The following is a 10,927-nucleotide window of genomic DNA, read 5'->3' as shown; positions in this document are numbered from 1 at the left end:
GACTGACATTGATCTCTTGACTCTCATGACCAGTGACAGAACCTGAGACAATTGCCTGAAGTTGTGTCAAGGGAGGTTTAGGTTGGATATCAGGAAAAAGTTCTTCACCCAGAGGGTGTTTGGGCACTGGAACAGGTTCCCCAGGGAAGTGGTCACAGCACCAAGCCTGACAGTTCAAGAAGCATTTGAATAAGGCTCTCAGGCACATGGTGTGATTCTTGGGGCTGTCCTGGGCAGGGCCAGGAGCTGGACTCTGTGATCCTTGTGGGTCCCTTCCAACTCAGCATATTCTGTGATTCTGTGATTCTGTGATTCTGTGAAGGTTGCTGATGTTTTGTCTTCTATTCAAAACTCACATTAAAGGAAAGGCATTGGAAAACTTTCTGCCTCTCATCTCTTCATCATTTAACTGAAGTTCATGAGGCTTGTTTATATTCTGGATGAGTAAAGAATTTCTTGTAAAAGTTCAAGGGGGGAAAAGTCCATGGGTTTTTTTAGGGGGAATAAAAGTCAAAGACCAAAGTACTTTGGCACAAAACCAAACAATATGATTCACTAATGCTATTTTTTCCAAGTCATCTGAGAATTGGTTTAAATCCATGATATCTCCAGCTTCTATTTAGGAAGTTCACTGCTTAGACCAGACCTCTTAGCATCCATTTATCTAGTGTCTGTGGTTGTGGAAGTGTGGGAGAAAACTTCTTTTGTGAATTAGATGATGACAAAAGGAAACCAACTACAGCATGAAACATCACAGCAGGCTACTCAAGCAAAATGCAAGAGAAGACAAGTTTAAAGGTATTTCATACACACCCCTGGCATACTCCCAGAAGCAGATGTGGGTATTCTTATAATTTAAGGTCCCATATTTCTGCTGAAAAAAGTCAAACATTTTGTGATACAATTTCTGAGCATTGGTTTCAGCCAATGAGATGAGTCATCCACCTCATACACAGGTATCTATTCATATTTAAATTGATATAAGGACAATTTGAAATGTTAATGAGCTGGGATACACGTAACAAGCTTGTGTTTACTTCTGTGGAGACCTAGCTTTATGCTATCACATTCTTCTACTGTTTTTTTTTTAAGTGGGAAGGGAGTAAATTTTGCTTTAACACTGTCCTCAACCACAGGTATTTAAAAAAATAGTTTTGTATAACATTTGCTCTTGAAATTTTCTATGTAGGCTCACAAAAGTAAGTGAATGAAGTTTGCAGTCATAATGAATTTGTTTTTAATAAACATCTCATGAAATTCACATGTGCAGCCTACAGCATAAAGCTCTGTAATTATCTGACAGCTACTTTTTGGATTTTTTTGTGTATTTCTTCTTGCTAAAGCCACAGTTGCTTATTATCACTGCTATGCTGTTTGCTTTGTTCAGTGATCTTTTCAAGCCAGATGGCATCAACATGGTGATGGTAGAAGATGCGTCATAATGAAAAACTCCTTTTCTTCACTCCTTAATGTCTCTTGAGTGCTCCCCTGATGACATGAGACTGGGAGACCAGCAAGAACCGATGAGAAAATGATTGCATGTCTCAGAACATGGTGGAGTTAACGGAGGAGTCACAGAATCAGAAGCTCCATGCAATGGTGCAGTTTGTGTGCCATGGTGATTATTAATAGTCCCTATGTATTAAGGGACTAATACAGACTTGGTGCTGGCTTGTGACTAAAAGAACAGCTGGCTGCAAGGAAACCAAGCTCCCTCTCCAACAGCAATACAGACTGTTGCTATCTATTCTCGTATTTTGTGACTACAGAAGCCCATAGTATCAGTGACAAACTCAATAAGCTATTTCAGATCCCATCAGGCATCTCTGCTGTTTCCAAATATCCAGGAGATAACTTCCAAGTTCACCAACCCTCTCCTCTTTTTATGCAGAGTGGGAGGGATGAAGACCTTTTGAATAAAAAATATTTGAAGTTTCTAGGCCAAACCATTCATGAGCTATTGCATGACAGTAGAGCAAGAATTATTTCAAATTGTTCCAGAGATGATTGACACCAAAAATTTCAAACTCCCTATTTCACAAGCTGTTTCTCTGCTTTTCTTGCAGTGTACCCACAAATAAATTATCCCCCTTCTGGAGACTATACGTGTGACAAACGTTTCAGAATATGAAGTGAGACAAACTGTAAATTCTCAGAAATTCTGCTGGTGAGTGCTTTGGAGGTGCCTTCATATATTATCTAATTAATGGAGTTTTACTTTTAAATTAAACTGGCTCAGAATAAATAAATTCTCGCTACAATCTTAATTATGCAGAGGTTACTTCTTCTCACTAATCAAAATCTTGACTGAAGCACAAGAATTCACAATAGGTCATCATGATCTGAATCAGTGAGTTGTCACAGGTGGGATGCTAAATTGTCCTTCCTTCATTACATTTAATGAAAATGTGTGAGCCAAGAAAATTGCTTTGAATAGAGATGAACGATTAAGAGAACCAAATGTATATGGTGAAGGGGGGAGGGCAAAGTGTTTCTGCTGAATGCACTGGGTGTGTTTAGGCTAGCTTCTCATTTCAAAGCAAAATTCCTGTTGCTTTGTTTTCTAGATTGTAACCCCAGAGCAGAAGCAACTCTGCTGAGACACAAACCTTCAGGGAGGGAAGGATAAGAAAGACATTCTCAATAGAAAAGCAGGAGTAGGAGCAGAGAGAAAGAGTTGCAACTGTGAAACAAAAATTGGAGGAGAGAGGCCAGCAAATTTATGAGGAGTGAAGACGAGTGGAAAGAATGCTGAAGGATCACAGAATGATTGTAGTTTCAGCTGCCAAATTGGGAACTTCTTTATTTTACTCTTTTTTCTTATGTACACAGAATGCACATAGTCAGTCTGTCTATGAGACTTTGAATCCCTTCCCCCAATGACTGTTGAACCTGCTTCCTGATTTCAATCCAATTTAATAAAAAGGGAAGAGACACAGGAGATAATTAAGTTCCTAACTTATAGTGCAAATAGCTGCCTAGGAAGAAGAGACTTTGAGAGTCATAAATGTGAGAAAAACTGCAAGACAAGTCAACCTTTTCCTGGAGAGTGGAGAATCCATGCAAAATCCATCATGAATTGGTTCCCCAAACACAGGCAACACTTCAATCAGAAATTATATTCCCCTGGAAGTTGCAACTGAGCACATTACACAAATAATAAAAAAAATGATTCTAGTATTCATTTCTTTGTTATCATCAATGAAAGCTCAAGTAGCCTCTCTGTGTTTTCGAAATTATGTTGATAGAAGGACCAAGTTTTTCAGTGTTGTGGGCTCTGCAATTAGTGTGTAGCCCAGGAATTCTCCCTCAGACATAGAAATTACCTTTTGGATGCGATTACTACTGACAGTGTTCAAAGAAGTCCCATGTACCTGTGTTGAGGACTGCCATAGCATATATCTACTGAAAAATGCCAGATGTGTAGACAATAAAATAAGCTCTGAAGTATCTGACACTTAAATGGCTAGATATAAAGGAATACGTAGCTTAACATGAAACCAAGCCCAGGTATTTCTCTTCATACCTGTATAGATACACTCCTGGTTAATTCCAGTTAAGTTAATTATAAATATTTACAGTAAAGCTTGCAATTTTCAGCCAACTCCTACCTGATCGTGACAGGCACAAACCTTGCACTAATTTGGTTTACTTTGCTAGAAGATATTTAAACACTCTGGATGAGATTCTCAGGTAGTGAAAACCACTGGTTCTGTGCTGATTTTCATTAATGATGCCAATTAACATTAGCGTAGAAACTACCTTCTTTTGTTTATTCACCATGTCTCTCATTATCCTTCATCACAGCTCCTAATATGGATACAGCCTAATGGAAAATGTTCAGTTCATGCAAAACAACAAGAAGAAACACACATACCCACCAGCTGCACTTTTCCCTCTGCCCTCTATACAGTTTTAATTTTCATAAAGGAAAGAAACTATAAAACCCTGAAAGGAGTCAGAGCTTCCTGCAAAGAAAACACTGCTACCAGCACACTGGATGATTGCTAGATAATTCATATAAACTTTCAAGGCTGCAAAAGTATATTGGTCCTTTACCTCCAAAAGACATAGTTCATCATTCTCTCCTCCCTCAATTTACAATGCCCTGAATCCAATTTTTTTTTTCCCTCTCTGGGTTTCAAAATGTTCCTGTAATTACTATTCAAGTCCCTTTCCTATTTCTAGAATATTGTGTCTGAGGTTTCAAAGACATAAGGGAGTTAGATGCATGACTCTCTGAGGCTGCTTTGAAACTTCAGCTCATGGCACTCAGAGATTATTTATTAGGCATTGTGTACATACATCCCATATAGGCTCATAAACCATGTTGTTAAACACAAACTTCCATACGTGAACTCTCCCTAGATCATATCATCTATGCATTTCATAATTCAAATGGACTGATCACTCTGAGTCTAATAGATAAATTATTCTGTTGCTTCACCGCCTAATACTGGTACAAGATTTTACCATCCTCTGACGTAACCAAAATAATCCTCTGATTATTGTCCATTCAGAGTCCTTTACAGCATGCTTGAGAAAAACCTGCAATCTAAGTCCAGTAGTGTACTTCTCTCAGAACCAAACAAAGAGCCAAAGAAAGCTTATAAAAGAAAAAATAAATTAAGAAACTGTGATGGTAAATGATGGAGGGTTATATGACGATGGGGCATATGATGGTAGACTGCAAACTGTTCATCTTCAGCCATTCGGACTTTTTTGAGCAGTAGGACTTCTGTAAAGAAAGCAAGACAATGGTTTTCTGATCATTAGCTGGACTGTAGCAAAATGCATAACAGCCATAACTCTCTTCTAGTGAAGCTTTTTGTTTGGGAATAATGCAAATTATGCTCATTACAATCAGATGGGATGGTTGTTAATATCTTTGCATAATTAGAAGCTATTTTCCTTAAATACAGTTTATGCATGAACTTTCCAAGGAGATTTATCTGCTGGGGTAACACTGAGTCATTTTCATCTGGAGGGACACACTGAAGGTTACACAATTCAACATTTTAATTTAGTTTTAAAGATGAACCAACTCACGCCCTACATATGGTAAGAATTTTGGTCCCAATCCAGGTATGTGCTAAGGGCACTTTGTTAAATTCAAGTGCATGAGTGGTCCCAAGGGCAAACATGCCAAAATGAATTTCAAAGCCATAAATGCAACATCCAAGTGCTTCCTATGCAATTGAGTTTGCATAACGAGGTGTCAGATGGAGCCATTTTCTTGCTTCGCAGACAAGCCCCCCTTTGCCTTCAGAATAAATCACTTTTAGGACTAACTATGAAGAATAAAAATTTAGTGGTGAGAAAGTATCTTAGGAGATTTGATCCAACCTCAGATAAAATATTCTTGTGCCATGTATCATGTCCACTTTAGTCCCAGCAAAGCCAGTGACAATAAAATATTTTCAAGGATCTGTCTATAACTTGCTTCCCCTATTCTGCATTCAAGCAAGGCCTAGGATCAGAGTTGTGATTCTCTGCCTCTCTTGGCTATTAATTTTTGTGCAGAAGAGCACAGTTCTGCCTGGGGCCTCTGAAATGCCAAGGCCAAAGAGTAGGTCTGCACCTAAGCAGTTGTATCAACTTCAGTGATGCATCTAAACGTAAGACCAGAGGGTAGAAACGTTTTGGATTGAAATTCCCCATAGACATGTGGGTTATATAAAATAACAAATCTCTTAGCATAGGCTAGATGCAAAGAAAAACTTTGCAGGACAATGTACACTCTGAGTAAAAAGCCCATCAAGTGACAACAGACAAGACAATTGCCCTTACTACTGCTCTTGAATTCTGAAATCATCATAGCTCAGCCATACTAGTGAGACCCTTCACAGCCAGAACTAGCAAGATCAGTGTGGTTTTATTTGGTTTGGCATTTGTTTTGTGGCTGTTGGTTTTTTCTTTCCCATATAAATGGCTTCGGCTTTCCATGAGACGGTAGTTACTGTTTATTATCCTTGCACAGCTTGTGCCTAAGTACTTTTAAGGACAAAAGAATGTCTACCATAAGGCAGCAAGGTAAAACAAAATGCTGTTCTTTAAAATAACAAAAAAGGCTTGCAATAGGGCTTGAGATCTCCTGTGAAAGCATCGACCTTGACTGTGAACCCTGCAATGAAGTGAGTTCTTGATAAGGGTGGTGAACACCAAGTATGGCAGTAAAGGAGGGACAGTCTGCCTGCTTCCCACATGGTGCCTCAGGTGGGGGGACAAGCTGCTGCGGACAAGCTGCTGCACACAAGCACCAAATTCTATTTCAAATGTGACAACTCACCATTTCTGGGAAATAAAATGTCCCAACTTGAGCTCCAGAGGAAGAGGTTTCCCTTTGTAATGGACCAAGAACAGTCAAAGAAGTTGAAAAAGATAAAAACAATAGGGAAATCACGGCTGTTAAGAAAGTCATACTTCCTCAGGACTGTGGAGGGAGGAGAATATTAATTCAGGGAAAATTAGCTGAAAGAGGGTAGGTCACTTCTGTGCGATCCTGAACATAGTACCTGCCTCAGGAATGATTGGCTGCAGACCTATGAGCAGCTTTTATACACTGTTTTCCCAATCATTTTCTTGATCTCACTGATGCCCTTAGATCTGGGAGCATAGTGGCAAGTAGAATATGTGCTGCTTTCATTTCAAGGAACAAGAAATTTTGCCACCGCCTATCTGCTGTTCAAGGGAGGTAGACTTTGTCATTCCCAATTTCCCCACAAAGGTCTTGGTGGGAGAACTGTGATGTAGGTGAGAGGAATGAGATAGATTTGTCTTTACAAACAAACTGTGTGTCTCCTGATAGGTAAAGGCTAGATACTGAAAGATGAAAGAAGCAATGAGAAGAACCATAAATTCCATAGAAAAATAAAAAAAGGGGAGGGGGGGGGTATACATTTGAAGGAAATCTGCGATTTAGGCAATTTAAGGAGTCTTTACTTCTCAAGCACCTCAGCCAGTGGGGAAAGAGAGAGGGAAACATGGCCGGGAAATTAGGATAAAGAGGAGGCTGCATCCTCTAACAATTTGAGAGATCCCAGGGGAATGCCCCATGGCTTCTCCCTTTATTCAAATAAAGTAACAGGACTCCTCCATCTCCTTTTTGGACATAAACCTCTGGTGTTTGTGGATTAATTTTCCTGACATAGGGATTTTTGCCACAGGGAGCATGCCATGTCCTATCCCTTCCTCTTCCAGGATGCTGGTTGAGATGAGGCATTTCTTGGGAGCAAGAGCCTCCAAAGATATGACAGGACTGTTGAAAGTGCTAGGAGGTCCTGCCTTTCCTTTGAGCTCTTGAAGGTACAAAGAAGGCCTCCAGAGGTGAGAAAGGAAAGGCTCCCTCTCACAGAGTTCCCAAAGTGTGGTTTTCCCAGTGGCCCTAAAGGGAAGTTTGAATCTCTGAGCTGGAGCATTAATTGCCAGAGCTAAGACTGGGTAAGATAAAGAAAGAAGTGACATTGTATATTAAAACCTGTCTTTTCATATCTCTCTGGACATAATGTGACTTGACATCATATCCTTATCCAACAGAGCATCCAGAGATGGCAATGGAAATAGCTTGTGCAAGCACTTGGAGATGCTGAAACCCCTAAGTACATCAGAGACTCAGTGAGCTAAGGGACAACTCAAGTTCCCAGCACAAACATTGCTCACAGCTGAAGTGAGATGAAAAGGCAGCCTTCTGGGGATGTCGTGCAGGGTCATGAGGTGGCACTCACACAGAAATCAAGAGGCCTTGGAGAAGCTTCCTGCTGTGACCAAAAGCACTGGACAGAGTTCAAACGCTGTAGGAGCCAGCCATGGCCTTATGGGACACAAGACATTGGAGATGCTGGCAGCTGCCAAGGTACCTGTGGTATAGCAGGAGCTGGGGTTGGGGCCACACAACATGGCCAGGATTCGTGTCACTGCTTCAAAACCTGCCACCATATCTCCAGTCTGCCTAATTCTGGTGGAACGTCAGGCAGCTGTGAGATCCAGTGCATGGTTATAGCTTTCATCTGTCTGCAGAAATGGACTACTGTATATTGGGTGTTGAAGGGAAAAACTGCACAGTTCCTCTTGTTTAAAGTAGCTTGGTACTGTGGCAGTCTGTTGTTTTACTTAATGACATGTAATTAACTGCCAATCAGACAACTATATATTCAGGATCAGTATCAGCAATATGATGGATAAATAAGATCAGACGCTTAAAAAATATTACTGTGCAAACCCGATTTTACAACATCTTTTTACAACTAGTCCAAATTTCCAAATTACACATCCGCCTGTAGGATCCCTCATCACACAAAGGACATGCAATTTTCCCTTTTCCTTTGGAGGCTACAAGTGCTTGAGTGTTTAGGTGTATCCTTATCCCTCCCTAAAACCTGTTAATGCTGGTGCAAAAGCCCCCCATGAGGCCGCACACCTATGTACCCTTATGTACCAAGCTGCTCCAGGAGTGCTGTGAAGATGCAGCTCCCTCTGGCATGGGATGAGGTCACAATCCCACAGGGACAATTTTCTGCACAGTCAGTCCAAGTTGTTTTTCTATCAACTGCACTTTGTACTACCTATTTTGATATAGTGAATATGCAAAATGATTTAATGTGTTTTATTTGCCGACTTGCTTCTTTTAACTAGTCAACAAATGTTTGCACTTAGTTGTTTTGCAGATTCAATAGTAAAATTTAATAGGGAAAAGCTCACTTGGCTAAGTCATGTTTGTGATCTCTCCTTGTCTCTGGCTAAGAGTGCAGTGTGTGTGGGAGGAGAAGAAATCATGTGGGAGAGAAAGAGCTTGTTTCTTTTACAGGAGAGAGGATATTCTCTAAATCATAGTTGTATTTTCAGTGCCTGGAAGAAAAGATGCTTCTTTCTATTGCCATTCTTCTTTATGAATGTAAATACTTAATTCCTCAAAAGCTCAGTACCTGTTTTTAAAAATGTAACTTTAATAAAAAGATATTTTCCTTCAAGTGGGTTGTTTAATCTTTAGTGAAAAATTGAATGGATGTAATGCAGAATATAGTAGGGTAATGATTTTAAAATAGCCCCATCAAACCAGTTATTGCCCTGCAGTGTTACAAATAAATGAAAATGAAGTGACTGTGTAATGATCATATTTAATGTCTTCTTTCTGTAACCGCTAAAGGTTCTTGTGTCTCTATGGTGTCCTGGTAACCCTCTTTGCCCCCTGACTCAAGAAAGCCAATATATGCATGCTTATTCAAGAAGCCCAAAGCAGGGAAGTTTTATAAACAGGAGGAAAAAGGAAGGGTCTGTAGTGACAGTAGGGATAAAGCACTGGGGACACATGACAGACTTCAGGTGAAACATGCTATTCCTTCCATTTCCAGGGCACACTCCACTACAAAGCCCCATGTCAGAGTCTGGCTTCACACACGTGTAATGCTGGACAAAGCGATGAGCACTGCTAGAAATACCATGTCTCCCTGTTGGAGTGAAAGCTCCTCTGGACTCAGGCCCAGAGGGAAGCCAAAGCACAGGGGTTGAATTAAAACCTTTGGACAAGCTGAGATACATGAAGCCACACCTACGTGAAATAGAAATACAGATTTTTAAACTTTTAATAGAAATATGTGCTAAGTGCCTTAAACATTAAAAAGCTGTAGCAGAGACCTTAAACACAGTTCTTGCTGCAGCAGTGTTACCTTTTCACAGAATTCTTTACTTTAGACAAAATATAGATAGAATTATACTGTTCACATTTTTTAGATAGAGTGTTCACATAAACAATAAGAACTGATAGAAACTGCATACACAAATCTGTGTAATACCTATGTAACACTTGTGTAAGACTTATGACTGTTAGAATTAGACCAGGATAGGTTAAGAAAAGAAGAACTAGAATTGTGTGTTAATCTTATTGGTCATTTAACAAATATAATCCACACTTCTGTAAGAAAAAAATATATGGAGCATATAGAGCATATAGAAGAAGTTGGTTTTGCCTGCTGTTTCTGCTGCTGCTTGGCTTGATCATGTAACCCCCTTCGAATTCTGCCTTAAAGAAAGCTATGAGACTATGAAATAAAGAACTTAGCAGAACAGCAGCCTCCTCTGCTCTTTTACCCTGGTCCGAGAAGGAAGGGTACCCCGTCAAAAGCGCAACATCTCCTGAGCCATCGGGCCAAAGCTATCAGCTACCTTTTAGCTGTTCAAGGGGATAGTTATAGATGCAGCTCTTGGAATGGTTCTGCTGCTTATAGTGCTGCTCTGTGCCCAGGGACTGGGGCATGTGATGAATAGGCTTGCAGTAGGCATCTCTGAAAGCTAAGATGCAATCTCTTTGTAAAATTAAAGCTAATTTCCTCCACTGTTAAAGACAATGTATGCGATCACTGCCACCAAGTGATTATATTTAAAGTCAAAGGATGCAGAGGGAATGCCAATTCTTTCGGTCTGCTTTCAGTCACAGCTGCGAGGGATTAAGGGTTTTTTAAAAATCTCTTAAATGCCTGCCAAAATATGCCAATCACTACAACCAATAGGTGCTTATCATTCCACGCATTGTGCAAGATATTAGAAATTACACAGCCACAAATGACCACATTCTTCACACAAGAGAAGTGTGTGGGAAGGCCAGGAGAAAGGATTTGAGGTCCTTCCATCCACTTTTGCTACGTTCCTTGCTGGAAGCCTTTTCATCTGCATCTTCAAGCATCTGCACAGGAGCAAATATCAACCCAAATTGTTCTGTGGCTAGACCCAGCAAGCCTGTCAAGCCTGAGAGTTTAACCTGGAGAACACTACAGAGAAAGTGAAGAGTAGAAACTTGTGTTCCTTTTCCTTCACCTCTCTATATATGTGTATGCATCTGTGTCTACGCCTTGGGCTGCAGGAGTTCATATTTTCTTCAGAACCCATTTTCCAAAATGTGCAGTTTTCAAGCAGACCATCACTTTTCTTTGCAAAA

The sequence above is a fragment of the Corvus brachyrhynchos genome, unplaced genomic scaffold, assembly GCF_000691975.1.
Source record: "Corvus brachyrhynchos isolate BGI_N302 unplaced genomic scaffold, ASM69197v1 scaffold56, whole genome shotgun sequence".
Classification (NCBI taxonomy): domain Eukaryota; kingdom Metazoa; phylum Chordata; class Aves; order Passeriformes; family Corvidae; genus Corvus; species Corvus brachyrhynchos.
The sequence above is the reverse complement of the archived record's forward strand: the minus strand, read 5'-3'. Positions refer to the sequence as shown.